We start from the raw sequence: 18,981 nt of genomic DNA on the forward strand, positions 1-18,981 counted from the left end.
TCTGGAGCTAGACTCAGCCCAGCTCGTGACCTGCGTATATAACAGGCCGGGTCGGGCCCGACTCACTACGGGACGGACCAGATTGTGACCCATGCCGGATTGGGCCAGGTTAGCCCACGGTCACCCCTGTGCGTGTCTAACCCTAGTATTGTTAGTCAGTTTTGCTGAGCTAAAATTTTGTTTTGTTTTTTTGTCTTAGCCATCTTTATATAGTTTCAACTGCTCTTGAACGAGGCACGATTTTGCTTCGATTGCTTTTATAAGAGGTAGTATTTTGTATTCGTTCGAGTTAGTTCCCTTAGAGCATCTCCAACGGCTTCTAAAAAGGTAAAATCTCCAAATTTGGAGAGTGGAACCTCTCCAACCACTCTCTAAATTGTTCCACTCTCCAAATTTGAAGATCTCCAAATTTCACCCTCCACCCTCCAAATTTGGAGGGTGAAGAGAAAATTTGGAGAGTCTCTCCATAATACGATTCATGTTTTATTAATTACAATTTTGTTATTTTTAACTATTTAATTTCTTAAAAATTACCACTTTACCATCATTCTTAGTAATTTAAATTAGATGTTTAATTTCAAATAAATATAGTTAAAAATTATTAATCTAATATTTGAAATTATAATATATTTGGAAAGGTCTCGTTGAGATCTTTAAAATAAAACTAAGATTAGTTTATTTTTAGTATTATTATAAAATTATTAATTTTTAAATTAAATAAATAAGTATCAGACATAAAATTTTAAATACGAGGATCTATTTAACTTGCCACATAAGAAAATACAAGCATAAATTACAATATGCTTTGTCACTGTTATTTCAGATCTATGGTATGTTGTATTAGAGGTTCATATTTGCTTTCTTGTTCTATCGATGTATGCTTTGTCACTGTTATTTCAGATTTTATTTTTTTAATATGTTGTATTGCATTATTAATATTGGGTTCATTTTAAAGCTCCCATCGACACATTTATAATGTTATAAATTTTTTTCCAAATAAATTATTAAAAATAAAATTATTAATGTAAACTATATCCAACATTATTAATTTATATGACTTTTTTAATAAAAAATAAATAAAAAAGGAAAACTTTTGGATAGTGTGGGTTGGAGCAACTCTCCAAATTCCACTCTCCAAATTAAAATATTCCTAGAATATTCCAATTTGGAGGGTGAAATTTGAAGGACATTGTTGGAGATGCTCTAAGCTCTTGATGGAGGGTAGTGACTCATCATTTTTACTCAAAAGAAAACAAAAATTAAATCGACACGTGAGTATGATATTTTTCACCAATAATATCAGGGCACTAATTTATTGTTTATCATGACAATGGATAGAATTAGCTTCTCCATCAAATCATGACTTGACCAATCTATGATTTCCCTTCCTTGTCGTCAAGCGTGAAAGTTTCCAGATATCTTTTTTATGGATATATTTTTCACATTTTCTGTAAAATTACAAATTATATTACAATATTAGTTTAAAGTTTTACATGTACTATAGTTTTCGCATCAAATGTTGAGCTTGTGCGTTCTTTAAACATGTCTCTTATATAATACATTCCTGAGCTTACGCCTTCTTTAGTCATGTCTATTATATAATACATTTTTCATTAGAACTCACACGAGTAGAAAGTTCTGACTCCTAAGAAAACAGTGAAATTCTAAAATTGCTGGCCTATTTCATCTATGAATGGTGAGGATCTAATAGAGTGAGAACTCAAGTGGTCGTAGTCTACACGCCCTACGGTGTCAGTCGACACGCTCTGACGAGACCAAACGAGATGAGTCCAGACGAGACGACACCCCTTGTGTCGACACGAAAGGCGGTCTTAGTCGACTTAGTCGACACGTCCTACGGAGTCAGTCGACACGCTCTGATGACACCAAACCAGACGAGACGAGACGAGTCCAGACGAGACGACACCCTTCGAGTCGACACCCTTTGAGTCGACACGAAAGGCGGTCTTAGTCAACACGTCCTACGGTGTCAGTCGACACCGCCTTGTGATTCTTTCCTTTTGTATGATATTTGTAGACGTCAAAAATGCTTACAGACATCCAAATGTCACTCAAGACAAAGAGAAGGTGATAAACATCAGTATCTAAGTCATGGGAGATCATACAAGCCCAAAGGAAGCAAAAGGATCTGTGAATCAACATAAAACAATGTGAATTCACAGAACAATGCAAACTACAGCGTGTGGGCGCGGCAGCTCATGGTGCCGCGGCTACAGCGCGGCAGCTCATAGTGCCGCGGCTAAGACGCGGCAGTTCATAGTGCCGCGGCTTGGGCGCGGCAATCCATGGTGCCGCGGCTACTATAGGGGATGCTACAGCGGTTACGAGGCAGTTATGTGATGATTATGTGAAGTCTACGTGGCGGCGTATCAGAAATAGAACGTGTGCTGACGTGGACAAGCAGTTAAACCATAAAAAAGGTGGTTAAAGGTCGTGGGGGAACAGTTTCAAGCACGATGGAACGTGTTGGTAACCGCCTCTGTGGCCACTGCAGTCCACATTGCCGCGCTAATAGCCACGGCAGTGTTGGCTACCGTGGCCAAAGAAGATTCATCTGGTCGGTTATTTCGCTCTCATTTTAACTGTGGTGCACTCCTACCCCTATAAATACCTCCCTAAGCACGAAATAAAGGACAGAGAGCATTTTGGAGCAGAAGAGACTTGAGCTTTTGGTGATTTTGAGGAAGAAAGAGAGAACTTTCACCCTTTGACAAGCATCATTTGGTGATTCCTAGAGATCTAAGCTTAGACTTGATCTTTGAAAGAGTGAACATCTTACATCGATAAGATATTCGCTTTCAAATCTTTACTTTGATAAACGAAGGAAAGATCCCTAAACACCCTCACGATCTGTGAATCGGTGGTCCATGAGCCAAAGCACTCACGGCACAGGCAAAGTCACACAAAAGCAGGAGTTGATAAACAATTTCTGTGTTATTTTCTCGAAAGTTATAATTTTGTTTATTTTCATTGTAATTTTCTGTAAACGATCGAAGTTTAATAGAATCGACAATGGAAGTGACTTTTGCTGAAAACATCCCTCACTGTCAGATCAGTTCCCGACGGGCCTGACAAAGTTCCTTGAGCCAAGTCTGGTCAAACTTCCACTATGATTTGTATTCACATTCCCACTTTCATACAGTCAAACCTTTTTATAGTTAGGACCACAGCTAAAATCTCCTCTCGATTCCTTCCATGAACGAGAGGCACACTTTCAAGTCGCTTTCCCTTTCGATAAATGAAGGCCCTCACTCCACTTGAACGACCAAACCTATAAAAGTTAGGGTCGTCTCAATATCCCTTTTTGGTCAAACTGTCAAGTCACTCTGGTCAGGATCGGATTTCTCTTCGATAAACGAAAACAATTCATGTTTGCTCCTCCAGCCAAACCTATAAAAGTTAGGGCTGGAGTTTGAATCTCATCTTGATAAACAAGAAAACTTATTTCCAAATCAGATAACCTAGACTATAAACGTGGAGGTTAACTGAATCCCCTCGATTCTCAGGATGGAGATCTCATTCTTAGTTTCATCTCACAGATTCTTGAAGTGGATATCCCACTTTTAGTTTCTTCTGCAACCAAGGATAGAATATAAAATTCTTCCTCTTTGGTATCGGGTTCACTTCTCCCTTAAAAGAATGACTGAAGAAAGAATATAAAATTCATCATCTTCAGTATCTGGTTCGTCTTTGTCCTAAAAAAGGATACTACATTTTTAATAACTCCATGATCCATGCCTTACCCGTATGGGGAATTTTATCCCGAATTCTAAGCAGGGATAAGTCAACGCCTAACACGCGTTGCCGGTTTAGTCTTTCACCGATTGAAAAAGATACCAGAATCTGAGTCGGGGGAATTTTATCCCGAAGCCTAAGTAGGGATAAGTCGGCGCATAATACGCGCTGCCAGTTCCTCTTTTACCGTAAGAAAATGACTAAGTCTACGTATTCAAATTCGTAGCATTAATTCTAAAGGGGTTCATCCCTTTAGCACAATGTTACTTATGAAACGGACCCAGATAATTCACAGGCTAGCCCGATTTAAACGATAGTCGGTAAAGGCATATCAAATCCGTTAACGGCTGAGGATTTGCCAAAAATCCTATAAGTATTATGGTTGATTATTCTAAACAGAATGAGAAATCATAATGAGAATTAAAGAAGACTGAACAAAACACGCGTATCATTAACAAAAAAAAAGTGTTCAGATACAACATCCACAATCACTTTACATTGTATTTTTGACTAATAATTTCCTGCTTAAGCTTGATTAACTCTTCAGCATAAGCATGTTCAAGCTCACGCTGCAGCTCGATCTTGAAGGAGTCCTCAGAAACGGATAAGAGTTGGGCGGCTTCTTCCTCCATCTTGGCTAATCTTTCCCTCGAGAGCATCACTTTGCTGGATATCACGACCTTGCTATACTCCTCCCCGGCCTTGGTCACCTCCAAAATAGTTCTTCGCTGTTTTGCTTCCACTAGTTTCTGCTCAAGCTCCGCTATTTCGGCGTCAACAGAGGCTAACGACGAGTCAATTTCACGTAAATGAGCCAATCTTTCGGAAAGAACTTCCTCCGCTTGGTCGACATGTTTTATCTGCGCCTGGATCCCGAGCCCGACGGATTCTCGAGATTCACGCCATGACTGCATACGAGCCTCCATTCGTGAAGCAACGTAGCCAGAAGCACCAATAGATTGGAGCTCTTGTAATCTCGCAAATCTGCGTTCAAATTGATTCACATTGTCGGTCAAAGCTTCAACTATGTTGGGGGAATCTGTGTCCTTTATTAAGGCAATTTTGCGCTCAAGGACCGACCGGAAGTGGCTGAAAGGGATCCTCTTCTTCAGAAGTTTGTCAATCAATGACTCTACAAAGTTAAGAAAATTGCCGACTTCCAAGCAGAGGAGGAGCTTATCTGGGTCATCATCAGACAATAAAGCATCAACGCGCGCGCGTAGGTGAGATGACGATCCTAGAAAAAGAAAGCGCAAAATCATGAATATCCAGAAATGATAAGTCAGAAAAATAAAAGGAAAAGATAGCACACGAGATTTACCGGTCCCCGAAGAGCTTTCTTTGACCGAACACACTACACCCGCTTCTCGTCGCTCAACTTCATATGTCGCAGGAAGCATTATGGGTGTAGTAACCGTTGAAGCACCGACTCCTTCAGTTGATCTCATGGTCTGTTCAGGCGAACTCTCGCTAATAGTCGTAGCAGGCACGGTAGTCGGTATTCCCAAAGAAACCGGGAGTTGTTGCGGAAAGCCTGATGACCGAGCATCAATAACAACTCCTGCCAAAAGTAAGAAATCAAAACCCTCAGATTCACCAGATTTTCTGTTAGGAGTAGTTGTATCAGTCTTTATGACTGGTCCTACGATTTGAACCCTCCGATGAGTGACTAAAAAAATCACGAATAAACAAGTAAAACATGGGAATAAGAATCTTACTGGCAGGCGAGTAAGCGGTGATTATCGGATCGACGGCCTCGTATTGGGCTTGTTCACGCAACATATCGTCCAGTAGCATATCGTTAGAAGCCGATACCGGATCATGTGAAGCTAGACCCTCTTCTTCAAAAGGGGTGTCTTGGGAACCCCCCTCGTCACCTTGACCCTCGGTTACCGCATCTGTAAGAAAGTGCAGGAGTCAAAATACAAATTGTTTCGACTCACCAGACTTGCAACAAAAGAAAAATCAAGTAAAATTTTACCTTCAACGGCAACGCTAGGTTCCTGCACCCGTTCGCTTCGATCCACCTCTTGCAGCTTTTCTAACAGAGTAAGAAGCGTAGAAACAGTTAGCGGGGATACGAATTCTCCATCATTCAGTGCCCGCCATTCGAAAGAGGCGCTACTGGTTTTAGGAATACCTGGACTCTCAGCCTGTTCGGTTAAACCTGGCTCGACATCGTGACCCGCATCGGTCTCGTCAAGAATATTAGTCTCAGCGTCTGTACGGCCGAGAAATTAATATCAGGCGAAGAAGCGTCAAAAATAAAGTCACTTGCAAAATCCTCTTCTGCGAAGTGCGAAAATTGTTTAAGTCCGAAAGCTCAACATATATCGGAAGAACCTATGCAAAGAAGTACTCACCCCTTTCAGCTGCAACTCCTTGAGTCATTGGTTACGTTTCAAGGCTGCTCCGCCGCTTAGAAGCCAGCTTCTTACGTTTAGCCGGACATCCCTCTTCTGGATCAGCAGGCCTCTCCTCAGAAATATTCGAACGTAATTCGCGCCTTGGAGTAACCTGGGTTGCAGATCGGGATCGCGTCCGAGGAAGAAGGCTGGGCTCCTCTCTCTCCTCTTCAGAAAATACACCTGGGATTTCAACCGACATCTTGTTAGGATAGGTGAACAAGATTTGCATCTTTGGCTTCTTTACACGAGGCGAAGGTTTGGACGGTTGAAAGTGGCGAGTTCTTTCAGCAATTGCTAATTCAAATAACTCTAAAGAGAGGGGATCTAACACACATGTTTCCGGCTCCTCTTCTCCACCATCACCACCAACCTCTGCACCACCCCCAAAATGAGGTTCCGTAGTTGGCTCCTTCTGCGTTGAATGACTAGAAGGACCCACCGGTTCCCTCCTTCTCTTCTTTTCAAGCTCGGATTCATGGGCCATGCGAGTAGCAACCCGAGAAGCTTCTTCGTCGGTTGACTCGGTGATCGTTTGAACTGGTATGTGTTCATTGGCCGCCAAAAGCCACCGACATTGTAGAAAAGTCAGCTCCAACTTGCGCTCAACGTCCGAAAGGTTAAATTTGGCACCGGTACAACCAGTGATGTTCCAAAGCCACGCTCGAGCCCCATCAACTAAACCTCCACGGGTCCGGAGCTGTTGGTTCGGGTTCCCGACATAAATCTGATCGTAACCAAACTGATGAGTGAACCGACATGGCAAGTAGGGTTCTATGTAATAATGGTTTTGAACGCGGAAGATCACATAGCCCGGCCGAATATTAACCAACCAATCGAAGCAGCCAGAATCAAGGAAAGTCCGACCCGTACCCGGCTTCTATACATCTATCAATGAGTCACCGTACTAACTTGAAAATCGTGGGAAGCAAGTAGGGAAGACCCAGCATTTGTGATTCTGAAACTGCTTCCTAACCTCTGCGAAACCTCGTCCCTTCCATTTACAATTCTCTATTATTTAAAGAAAGGGAAGGGAGGGATCCACCGAGGTCGGCGCCCACATCATATCAGACCGATGAAGCACTAACCAAGCCATTAAATAAGTATAGGGGAGTTCTACCTTGGTGAGAGGAATTTGAGTAGGCGGCGAGTTCCCCTTTTGAGCAAATCTGCTTACAATCTGGCAAAGCCCTCTGTAAATACCCACGGTCATTGCCAAAAGAAGACATAAGTTTTTTCGGTGAGCAAGCAGAACCGCTGGAAACAACACTTCTAGGGGAAGTACGTCAGAAGATTGGTATGGCACTACACATTTTTCAGCCAGATAGCAAGATACTCAGCAAGTAATGTTATAGGCCGGATTGGTTTAACTCCATGCCACAAGAAAGTCTGGAATTTTGTTCCAGCAACAAAGCCATCCTCAATACCAGCCGTGGTGTAAGACTGAGCATTCGACTTCTTGATTATTTGTTCCAGCAACAAAGCCATCCTCAATACCAGCCGTGGTGTAAGACTGAGCATTCGACTTCTTGATTAACTCATTCACTTCGGAGGTGGTTAACGACGACAACTCACAATTTGGTTTATCCAGAACGCTGTTCGTATTCTTGAAAAGATAATCCGCGAACTTTTTTAAACTAATTTGCGGTCGCGGCCTCTTTGATAACGGATCAACACCCGCAAGAGCTATGTGATAATGGTAGGCAAGATCCCAGAAGGTGTCGTAACGGTTGGGAGTACGCGACTTCAATTGCTGCAGCTCCCTATTAGAAGGAAAGTACTCCTGATAAATCATGTTCCCCATCGGAAGACCAGAGATTTTATACATCTCGTGCAGCGCCAATCCCAACTCCCCGTGCTTAGTCAGAAACATATTAGCATCAGGATTGTAGAGTTCCAGCAGCGCCAAGAAATGGGGAACGCTCATGGTCAGTCTATAAGTGATGGCACGAACGGCTACATATAAACCACTAGCCTTCAAATCCTCACCAAATCGATCTAAGATGTAGTGGCTCAAACGGGTCCACCATAGTCTATCTGACGAGTGTACCTAGCCATAACATCGATGGCCAGTTGCTGGCATTTCTTGACCCAAAGCTACAAGACGATTCTTCACAGTGTTAGCAACAGTGAAGATCTCACCTTTGGGTGGGTCATTCAATCCTGTAATCCCCGGATGTAACCCTGTTATCCGATTCTGATTACTTGAGCTAGCCGTGCCGTGGGTAATATAGCCATAGTGAATGCGCTCATGTTCTTCTGTTAATCTCCATGACATCTCCCGAGGAATAGCTTGACACTGAAGCTCAGCGAGCGAACGGTGGCGAGGAATCGGAGGAAGGTATAGGTTGCCACCGTCGTCATGATGCAGCCATTGCTCCATTCCAAGAAAAACAGCGGCAGGATCTTCTATGGAATCCCCAAACAAATAGTCTAGCTTCCTTAGCGGATGTGTAGAACTTGGGTCCTTCACTAACGGCGCATCCATGATAAGTTGCCTTAAACTGCGGCGCTCTCCTTTTCGTATTAACCGTGGAAGCTCTTCTGGTACAACCAGAGCAAACTGAGGAGCTACCGGAATAGGGATTGGCTCATCAGTAGAGGCATAAGCCTCACTGCAGCAGCCCTCTACTGAATGAGCACCAAACTCCCTCGAGAGAAATTCGACTGAGGTAAAACAATATGTATTTATAAGATATAGTCATAAAGGCCTATGTTAAAACAGTGTAGGTGTCGAGCTCACCTCACAAATCGTGAGATAGAGTCACAGCCTTATAAATGGTGAGACGATCTCAATCATATCACACACACAAATAACGTGCGAACGTCACGATAGTATACCCGAGTCTGTGTGATGTAACACAACATGAGATCGCCCCATATTGCCTTAAGACGTGTCTTGACTAAGAAAAACATGTCTTGTGAAGCGTCCACCCCCACGAAGGAGGGTGGTGGCTCTTCCCAATTGCCTCACCAAGGAGAACAAAGTAGGGATGCAACATGCAGCATGATATCTCGATATTTAACTTGTGAATGAAAGAGGCAGTGATGATATACCTGTGTAGCTAAATGGCGCCGGCTCGGGCGACTGAGTCGCTGAACGGCCTCGTGATATACCTGTGTAGCTAAATGGCGCCGGCTCGGGCGACTGAGTCGCTGAACGGCCTCGAACGACGCGAGATCACTTAGGCGACATATCTGCAGAGAGAATTAACAGGTCAATTACGACAAAAATTGAGAAATATCAGATTAATGCAAAGAAAAATGGTGCTCTGATCAGACTTAAGTAGCGGGCGTGGGGCAGGTTCAGTTTCAACCCACAACAGGTCGTGCAATAATTTAAGCCTGAATTTTAGGATTTCGGCCAAAGTCACCTACGTGACCAACAATAAACCACGACGTGCCTACAAATCAGGCTATTGTGTATGCTAAAAGTCCAGTATAACAGTTATTGTGCACAATTAAAGGCCCAAAGGTGGTAAACCTTAGCTTGACCGAAGTCATGCATGCAAACAGAACAAAACTTCCAGCCACGACTACACGTGAAATTATGATTCCGGATCAAAGCCTGGGATCGGTCGCGGTTCAACACTAGGCATTCGGTCATTACCCAAGTTTGAAACCTACATTTTGGGTTTTCATCCACAACCGAATTCAAGGATCAAGATTCAAGAATCAAAACTTAAGCAGTCAAACTCGAATTAAGCCGCCATCGAAGGTTCGACCACATTAAGAAATCCAGAATGCCCAAACCAAATGTTTCAAACCCGCATGTCAGACCCCATACATGACTAAGCTCAATTTCGGGACTCCATTCCAAAACCGACCATCATTCAAGAACGCAAAATCAAGAATTAGTTTCGGCCACATAACTAAAATATCAGAGCAGGTAAACCCAAAGCTAAACCCCCCAAATGGTCAGCCATCATATAGGACCGTGAAATCAGTCTTGGTGTTTCCCCCAAATCACAAAAGCTAGGGTTTCGAGTATACTCTTAAAACCATAGTTCAATTGATTACATGGACTGGAATTAAAAGCTCCGAGGGCTGAAGCATACCTGAGACCCGATCAAAAACAGAGACGACGAACCTGCGTCGCAAATGCTCTTCAAGATTTAAATGAAGAACCCTAAATCCCCAAATTGAAGCCTCAAGATCCTAGCCTCGCTCCCAAATCGAACAAAGAAGACTCGAGGAAGTTAAGGGGTTTAAAGTGGAAAGAGGAGGAAAGAAATGAGTTTCGAACAGATGAATAACCGTAAAAAAAACAAAGGAATGAAGAAGAACAGTTCGGGTTTTAAAGTCCCCCCCCCCCGAAATTTGAACCAAAGATCCGAGCACCACTAGCTGCTCGCAAGACCCGAAGCCACCACTAGCTGCTCGAAAGACCCGAGCCACACTAGCTGGCTCGCAAGACCGAGCACCCTAGCATAGACTTGCCAAGACCCCAACCGCCATCTGCTGGCTCACACGTGTGCGAGCCACCATCTGCTGGTTCATAGCTGTGGCAAGCTGTCTGGCCAATTCACAGGTGTTTTGATCCATCATCGATCATTTCCAACATATACGGTACCTGTATTTGTACTCCAATAGGTATACGAGTTTAAACTGTTTCCCACCCTCGACAGGAAGTTTCTGGAGAATATTGTATAGAATAATCTTAAGGATAACCCGGCGACCTCCGATGAGTATATGAGGCTAAACTAATTCCCAAAACTCCTAAGAGTATACGAGTATAAACTGGTCCTCTCCGCTTCAACGCATAACTTTTGGTTAGTGCCTGTCAAGACGTCATCAAATATAAATTTCCGACAAAGATAGTCAGCTCGACGACACCATTTAATATATAAGTTTTAATTCAAGACTTTGACAGCGGTCAGACGATAAACGAAGAACCATAAAACTTCATCTATTCAACGAAATGCCGAGTAGATTGAAGGATGAAGGAGTCAATAGATGAAGCTCATTACAGGTCCTTTTGTACCGATTGAATGTTGGGCCTATCACATCCAAAGTATTTCAGGATCTTCTATAAAAGAAACAAGACTGAAACACTTTGGAGGGGGTATCTGTAGGCGTTAAAAATTTCCTATAGGTCCTCAAACGTAGTTCAAGACAAGGAGAAGATGATAAACGTTATTATCTAAGTCAAGGGAATTTATCCAACATTAGTAAGTGTATGAAATGGATCAATAGAATGCACAAGTCAACGAAGTGATGAAGCGTATGCAAAACAAGGGAACTGGAAGAACCACGAATAGCTAAAATATCAAAAAGATGAACGAAACACCACTTGGAGGCCAGTGTAGGCGCGGATCACCAATTGGTGGCTCGCACCCATGTGAGCCACCAAATGGTGGCTCACACCTACGCGAACTACCAGATGGTGGCTCGCATCTATGCGAGCCACCAAATGGTGGCTCGCACCCATGCGGGCCACCAAAGGGTGGCTCGCACCCATGCGAGCCACCAAATGGTGACTCGCATAGTCCCGAGCCACCAGGACTCTTATTGAGTAAAAAATCTTACCAAACATGGATTTCGGTGATTTTTAAAGATTCTTTCATCCCAGAACCTCCCCAATTGTTTTAAGGTTATCCCTAGACGCGTTTAAGTGGTTATTAACTACAGATAACGTTTAAACACAAATTCTTATTCGAAAGGACAACTCCAAAAGCCTATAAATAGAAGCCTAGGGTCTTCTTTCAAGAGGATCTGAAATTGAGAAGGCGAGGTGCTGTCAAATTGCCCAGTTAACCATGAATTTCAGAGGAGAGTTATCAGATCTTGGTGAACACTTTCATAAAGAAAGCCCTTCGAAAGGTTTGTGATTCTTTCCCCTTCTTTCTTCCGGATTAAACTTGGTTTTAATCTCGAGAAGAGCCACAATCTCGCTTGGTCGTGATTGTCACTTCCGCAATTGTTTTCTTCATGAAACAAGAGCATAGTAATACTGTCAATCGGGTCGATATGCGGTGGTCCACGGACTAACGTGTCTTCGGCATAGGCAAAGATCCCACGCAAAGCAGCGGGAGATAAACTACTGTTGCGTTTTGTTTGATAAATTTGTAATCTTTATTTTTCGTTGTAAGAAGATCTTATAAAAAGATCAACTTTTCTTTTAGTTTGAACTTGTAATCGATAAATGGTGTAACAGGTTCAAAAGCAATGGAAAAGGCAACTTTTGACACAAACAGCACAGCCATTAGATTTCTCTTTATCTGTATCTACTCCTTTAGGGGAGACGTCTCTTTTAGAGAGTGTTTGTAGAAGATCTATCGTCAGCTTGGATGATTCCGAGTTCGTGATAGACCTGATCGTGTTGTGTATGTCTGAGTTCGATGTTATCCTTCGTATGGATTGGCTATCTTCCTATCATGTGAGTATCAACTATTTTGCAAAGACAATCAGCTTGTGAGATTTTGATAGATCTGAGTTAATGGTAGCGACCTCCAGAGGTAACCAGTTTGTAGAGTCATATCTGGCATATGCCGAGAAGGTGATATTATAGGATCGGTGCGCAGATTTGAGTGAGACACAAGTAGTCTCAGAGCACCAGGATGTCTTTCAGGACATACTATTATTACCTCCAGTGAGAGAGGTTGAGTTTTTCATAGAGTTGCAGCCAGGCACTACGCCGATTTCCCAAGCTCCTTACCGTATGGCGCCTGTTGAGATGAGGGAGCTACAGATCCAGCTAGATGAGTTGTTGTCTCAGGGATTCATTCGACGGAGTCATTCTCCATGGGGACCACCGGTCCTCTTTGTGAAGAAGAAGGACGGGAGTATACGATTATGCATTGATTATCACGAGTTGAACAAGGTCACTATCCGAAACAGGTACCCATTATCGAGGATCGATGACTTGTTCGACCTGTTGCAGGGGGCTCAGTTTTTTTCGAAGATAGATCTTCATTTCGGTTATCATCAGATACAGGTTTGGAGATGGATATTCCTAAAACCACCTTCTTGACTCGATATGGATTATTCGAGTTTCTTCTCATGTCATTTGGACTGACCAATGCACCTGTAGTATTCATGGATTTGATGAATCGGGTTTTTCGTCCATATTTGGAACAGTTCGTGATAGTTTTCATCGACAACATTCTCATCTATTTGAGATCAAAGGCCGAGCACGAGCAACATTTGAGTCTGGCATTACAGACTTTGTGGGATCACAAGTTGTATGCTAAATTCAGTAAGTGTGAATTCTGGTTATCGGATGTCAGATTTTTGGGCCATGTCATCAGTCAGGAGGGCATTGCAGTAGATCCAGCTATAGTAGAGGGTGTACTTGATTGGGAACCACCGAAGACAGTTACCGAGATTTGTAGCTTCTTGGGTCTGGCAGGCTATTACAGGAAATTTATTCAGTACTTCTCGAAGATCATAACGCCACTTACACACCTTACTAAGAAGGGTGTACAGTTTATTTGGGCCACAGAATGCCAAGAGGCCTTTAAGACATTAAAGACTAAGTTGACTTCAGCTCCAGTATTGATTATTCCCAGCAATGATAAGACTTTTGTTGTCTTCACGGATGTATCTTTATCAGGTCTTAGAGGTGTATTAATGCAAAACCAGAGAGTTATAGCATATATTTCGAGACAGTTGAGGACTCATGAGCAGAATTATCCCACGCACGATTTAGAGCTAGCAGCAGTGGTCTTTGCACTGAAGGCATGGAGACACTATTTGTACGAAGTATAGTTTTAATTATTCACAGATCATTAGAGTTTGAAGTACCTCTTCTCACAAAAAGAGCTCAACTAGAGACAACGACGATGGATAGAGTTTATTAAGGATAATGAGTTCTCTATACAGTATCATTCGGGAAAGATGAACATGGTAGCCGACGCGTTGAGCAGGAAGCGTCGTCGCAGGCTAGCAACTTTGAGGTATTCACTATATCGGGATCTTTATACCCTCCGTCATTATGATTTTAGGCCAGAGATTGGCGGGAGCAGTGTTTTCTTAGGAGATTTATCAGTACAACCGTCTTGGGAAGATAGAGTAGTTGGAGCTCAGTCAGAGGATTCGTGGATTCAAACCCACGAGGGGGAGATGTCCAAAGACCCCAAGGATGATTGGACTATTAGAGTAGATGGAGGCCTTCAGATGAATGGCATGATTATCATGCCGAACAATCTACAGTTAAAAAGGAAACTTTTTGACGAGGCACATCACAGCAAATATACAGTGCATCCAGGCGCAATGAAGATATACAAGGATCTGAAGATGCATTTTTGGTGGAGTGGTATGCGTAGAGAAATTACAGATTATGTGGTTAAGTGTTATACCTGTCAGCAAGTTAAGGCAGAACGTTAGAGACCCGCAGGAACCCTACAACCTTCACCCATTCCCGAGTAGAAGTGGACAGATATTTCCATGGATTTTATAGTAGGGTTACCTAGATCAAAGAAAGGAAATGATTCTATTTGGGTGATAGTAGACATATTGACAAAGTCGGTGTATTTTTTACCTGTGAGAACGACTTATATGGCGGACACCTATGTGAGGATTTTTATTTGAGAGATTGTCAGATTGCATGGAGTTTCGGAGACAATTATATCAGATCGAGGCTCAGTCTTTACATCCTATATCTGGAGGAGTTTTTAAGATGCTTTTGGTAGTCAGTTATCATTTAACAGTGTATTTCACCCCTAAACAGATGGTCAGACCAAGAGGATGAATCAGGTATTGGAGGATATGCTGAGAGCATGTGTTATAGATTTTTAGGGTAGCTGGGAGGATCACATCACATTGATTGAATTTGCATATAATAATAGTTATCAAGCTACCATCGGGATGGTATCATATAAAACCTTATACGGGAGGCCTTGCAGATCACCTATATATTGGGCACAGCCAGAGGATAGTCTATTACTTGGCCGGGAGCTAGTTAGGCAGACCACAGAAAAGGTGGCATTGATTCGGGAGCGTATTCTTGCTACACAGAGTAGGCAAAAGAGTTATGCAGATCGTCAGAGACGACCCTTAGAATTTTAGGTCAGAGACTTAATTATGTTGAAAGTAGCACCGATGATGGGCGTTCAGCAATTCGATAGATGGGAGAAACATATCCCGAGATATGTTGGTCCCTTCAGGGTTATCGAGCGCATTGGAGTTGTTTCTTATAGATTAGACTTTCCAGCATCGATGTCGAGCATACACGACGTCTTTCATATTTGGATGCTCAAGAAGCATTTGTGTGACGAAGAGCAGCAGAGAGTAATTGATTCACTAGAGATTGAGATCTAGGATGATTTAACTACAGTAGAGATTCCAGTATGCATTCTTGCTAGAGAGAATAAAGAGCTTAGAAACAAGGTCATTCCTTTAGTGAAAGTCTAGTGGAACCGGCAAGGAGCCGAAGATATTTCTTAGGAGCGCGAGGAGGATGTACGTCACGACTACCCACACCTGTTTGAATAGGTAATATGTTGATATTTAAAATATGCTCATATGTGTTAATTGATGTGATTGCATGTGCTGTTTGGACACGTTTATGCTTAACGCTAGAATGGGTCATTCAACACTTAGCTCTTAATTATTCGGAACATATGATATATATATATGGGGGGTTCCTTGTTTAGATTTTTTGCCTGACGTACTAATTCCGTCTAATTAGGGGTTAAGTGAGGATGCACATATTCTAGATTTGTTAAGTTTAAACCAACCGCAAGTCACTCAAGTCTGACTGTAACACCCTAAAAATTTGTGATATATATATATATGATTGATCATGATATATGGATATTTATTTTGATAAATACAGTTAAATGGTATGTGAGTAGTATACCATGTGTTTTGAGTATAAACAAGTTCTTTCATGAGGAAGAAAAGAGTCGAAACATGCACAACGACCAAAATTATGAGAACTAGAAACTCCCAGTCCGGTCGACCATCACGGTCGACCGCGAGACCTACAGAAAATTTTTCTCCTGTTTTGAGTTGGTTTCAGATTTCTAAAGCCCATATTCATTTTCTCTAGTTTATATATCAAATTTTCACGAATTTCTCAGTTTCTCTAAGAACCCTAACAACCACCAAACCCCCACAAACCCTATTTTGATTCTTGGAGAATATTAGAGGCTTTTAAGTGGATTTTTGGGTGATTTTTGGCTTTTAGATTAGAGATCTGCTTTGGCTTGGCATCCTAAACGTTTTTCTACAAGTTTCAGGTAAGTTCATCTTTGCTAATCCCCCACCTAGTTTTTAAAACATTTTTAAAGGGTTTTTAACACGTTTATTAGAGCCAAATTGACTAGTTTATGAATAAAAGTCTATTCTTTTGTATTATATATATAAAGACTAGGTCTTTCCATGTGAAAAGGTTTGAGAACGAATTTACAGAAGATATTTAAGATCTGAACATGATTTAAATGTTGTTTAATCTGATGAACGATGATTTGTGCTTTGTTTCAAGTTTATGTGCATGATTTAGGGTTTCGAATATGAATTTCATGTAATTTATCATGTTATATACAATGTGTTGCTCCCAGAACTTTTTGTCTGCTGTTTTCATGTTTCTATGCAAGATTCATATAATTTTAATCATATTTGAATCACCTAAATACGGCGTGAATACAACACACACAACCAGATTGAGAATCTGGAATTTTGGCTCATGGTCAACCGCGCCCTTGTGGCGGTCGACCGCGTGCACGACAGAGGCCTGCGTAGGCCCTAGAACCCGTCGCAGTCGACCGTTGCAAAATTGAGGTCGACCGCCAAGTGTATTTTTGTCATGTGCATGTTTAAAATCGACTATTGAGTTTTTGAGCAAGTCTCTCGACCTTGCACTATTATGATACGATGTTTATAAGTTGTTTAACATCTGATATGTCAGTAAACACTAGATATGGACACGTACACCAAGATATGTATACGTATGGTTAAAAATATGTTGTGTTAACATACTAAATATGAAAAGTATACAAATATTATGTTTCCGGGATAGGGAGATGAAACCTATTTCCGCAGGGTGATTGAGTAAAAGTATTATAAAAATATCGTCACATTATATTTTTAGGATAGGGAAATGAAACCTATTTTCGTAGGGCGATTGAGTAAGAGTATTAGAAAAGCATCATCATATTATGTTTCCGGGATAGGGAGATGAAACCTGTTACCACAGAGTGATTGAGTAAGAGTATTACAAGAGTATCGCTAATATATATAAGAGATGCACATTTGTAAGTAATATAAATATAAGAGATGCACATTTGTAAGTAATATAAAGTATACTTTTGCTTCCATATTGAATAACCGTAAGTACGGTGCTTTCTCTGAGACCGTGGCTTACACGACATGGTATGTGGTTGGCTTTTGTTTGGATGAGTTCCTTTTATGTTAAATCCGTCTACCCGAGTGTAGATCAGGATGAGATATTTGTTCTACAGGTTTGAGGTTTGGAGTATTATATTTTTGTTTGTTGTTTATCATTCTTAGAGTTTGGAATTAGTATTTAGGGAGTCACAATTTGAGACATAGTATATACATAAGGGTTTTCTTGTTTGGATTATTTCGCTTGACGTACTAACTCTCGTGTTGTGGATTCCTAAATACTAATCTCCAGTTAGATGTATATGAATGATTATATATTTATGTACTCTCTATATTTTCTATGCACTCCTACCCCTTCCCCTGGGGAGAGGTGGAGATGTTCTCGCTATAGCGCTTTGACGCTCGTTGTTTCCCCCCTTTCAGGTAGCGAGTCCAGCACACGGAGAGTCGCAGGCTGATAGGACTTCTTTATAGATTCCATATAGCTATTTACTATTTTCGTAGTTATTCAGAACTCCACTGTTAGTTGATTATGTTCAGACTCTAGATTTGTATTATATTTTGTAGAGGCTGAGAGCCGTAGTGATACTTTATTTGACTTATTGTATTTGAGATTTATTTCAGACTCAGAGATATTTCTATTCTATTTCAGTTGGGCTCATTGATGAGTATTCTCTTATTGCTTCTGTGTATGCTTGGCTTATTCTATTTCTTTTATTCGCATGTCGATACTTTCACCTATTTATTATTTCCATTAGAGAGATAGTGACTGTGATGGTGAAATATGTCGTAGCATGGTGTTTAGTGCTTAACAGGTTTGACAATACGGGGTTTGCCTTGGACTGCAGCCTCACGCGAAACCTGGGGCGTCACATAATACAACGTATTATACGAAATAATATGTAAATAATAATAATAATACAACATATTATTCAAAAATAATACGTAATAGTATCAATAATACAATAGATTAATTTTAGAAATTTTCACCGCACAAAATTAATTTATAAATATTAATATCATTTAAATAAATATAAAAGTTAGACTTTAAATCATAAAAAAATCTAGAAAATCGAGAAAATACAAATACTCTTTTAAAAGTCAAAATTAAATATTTTAAAATACTAAAAAAATATTTTAACTATTATCAAAATTTCACGGTCATTACATCGTGTTAGAAGTAAGAACCGAATTAGAACTAACACAGTTCATGTTAGGTCTAATACATGAAATTAGACCTAACATAAACCGAGTTAGAACTAACACAGTTCGTGTTAGAACTAACATGAATCGAGTTAGAACTAACACAGTTCATGTTAGAACTAATATGAACCAAGTTAGAACTAATACATGAATTAAAACTAACACGAACTGTATTAGTTCTAATCGTGTTAGGTCTAACAAAAGTTCGTGTTAAAGTATAATTTAAAGTTCGTGTTAAAGTATAATTTTATGTATTAGACCTACAAAAAATTTTCAAACAAACCCATCACAAATCTCCCCATAAAAAACAAAACCCAGACACAAAAAT

This window comes from Asparagus officinalis, chromosome 7 (genome assembly GCF_001876935.1).
Source record: "Asparagus officinalis chromosome 7, Aspof.V1, whole genome shotgun sequence".
In the NCBI taxonomy this organism is placed as follows: Eukaryota; Viridiplantae; Streptophyta; class Magnoliopsida; order Asparagales; family Asparagaceae; genus Asparagus; species Asparagus officinalis.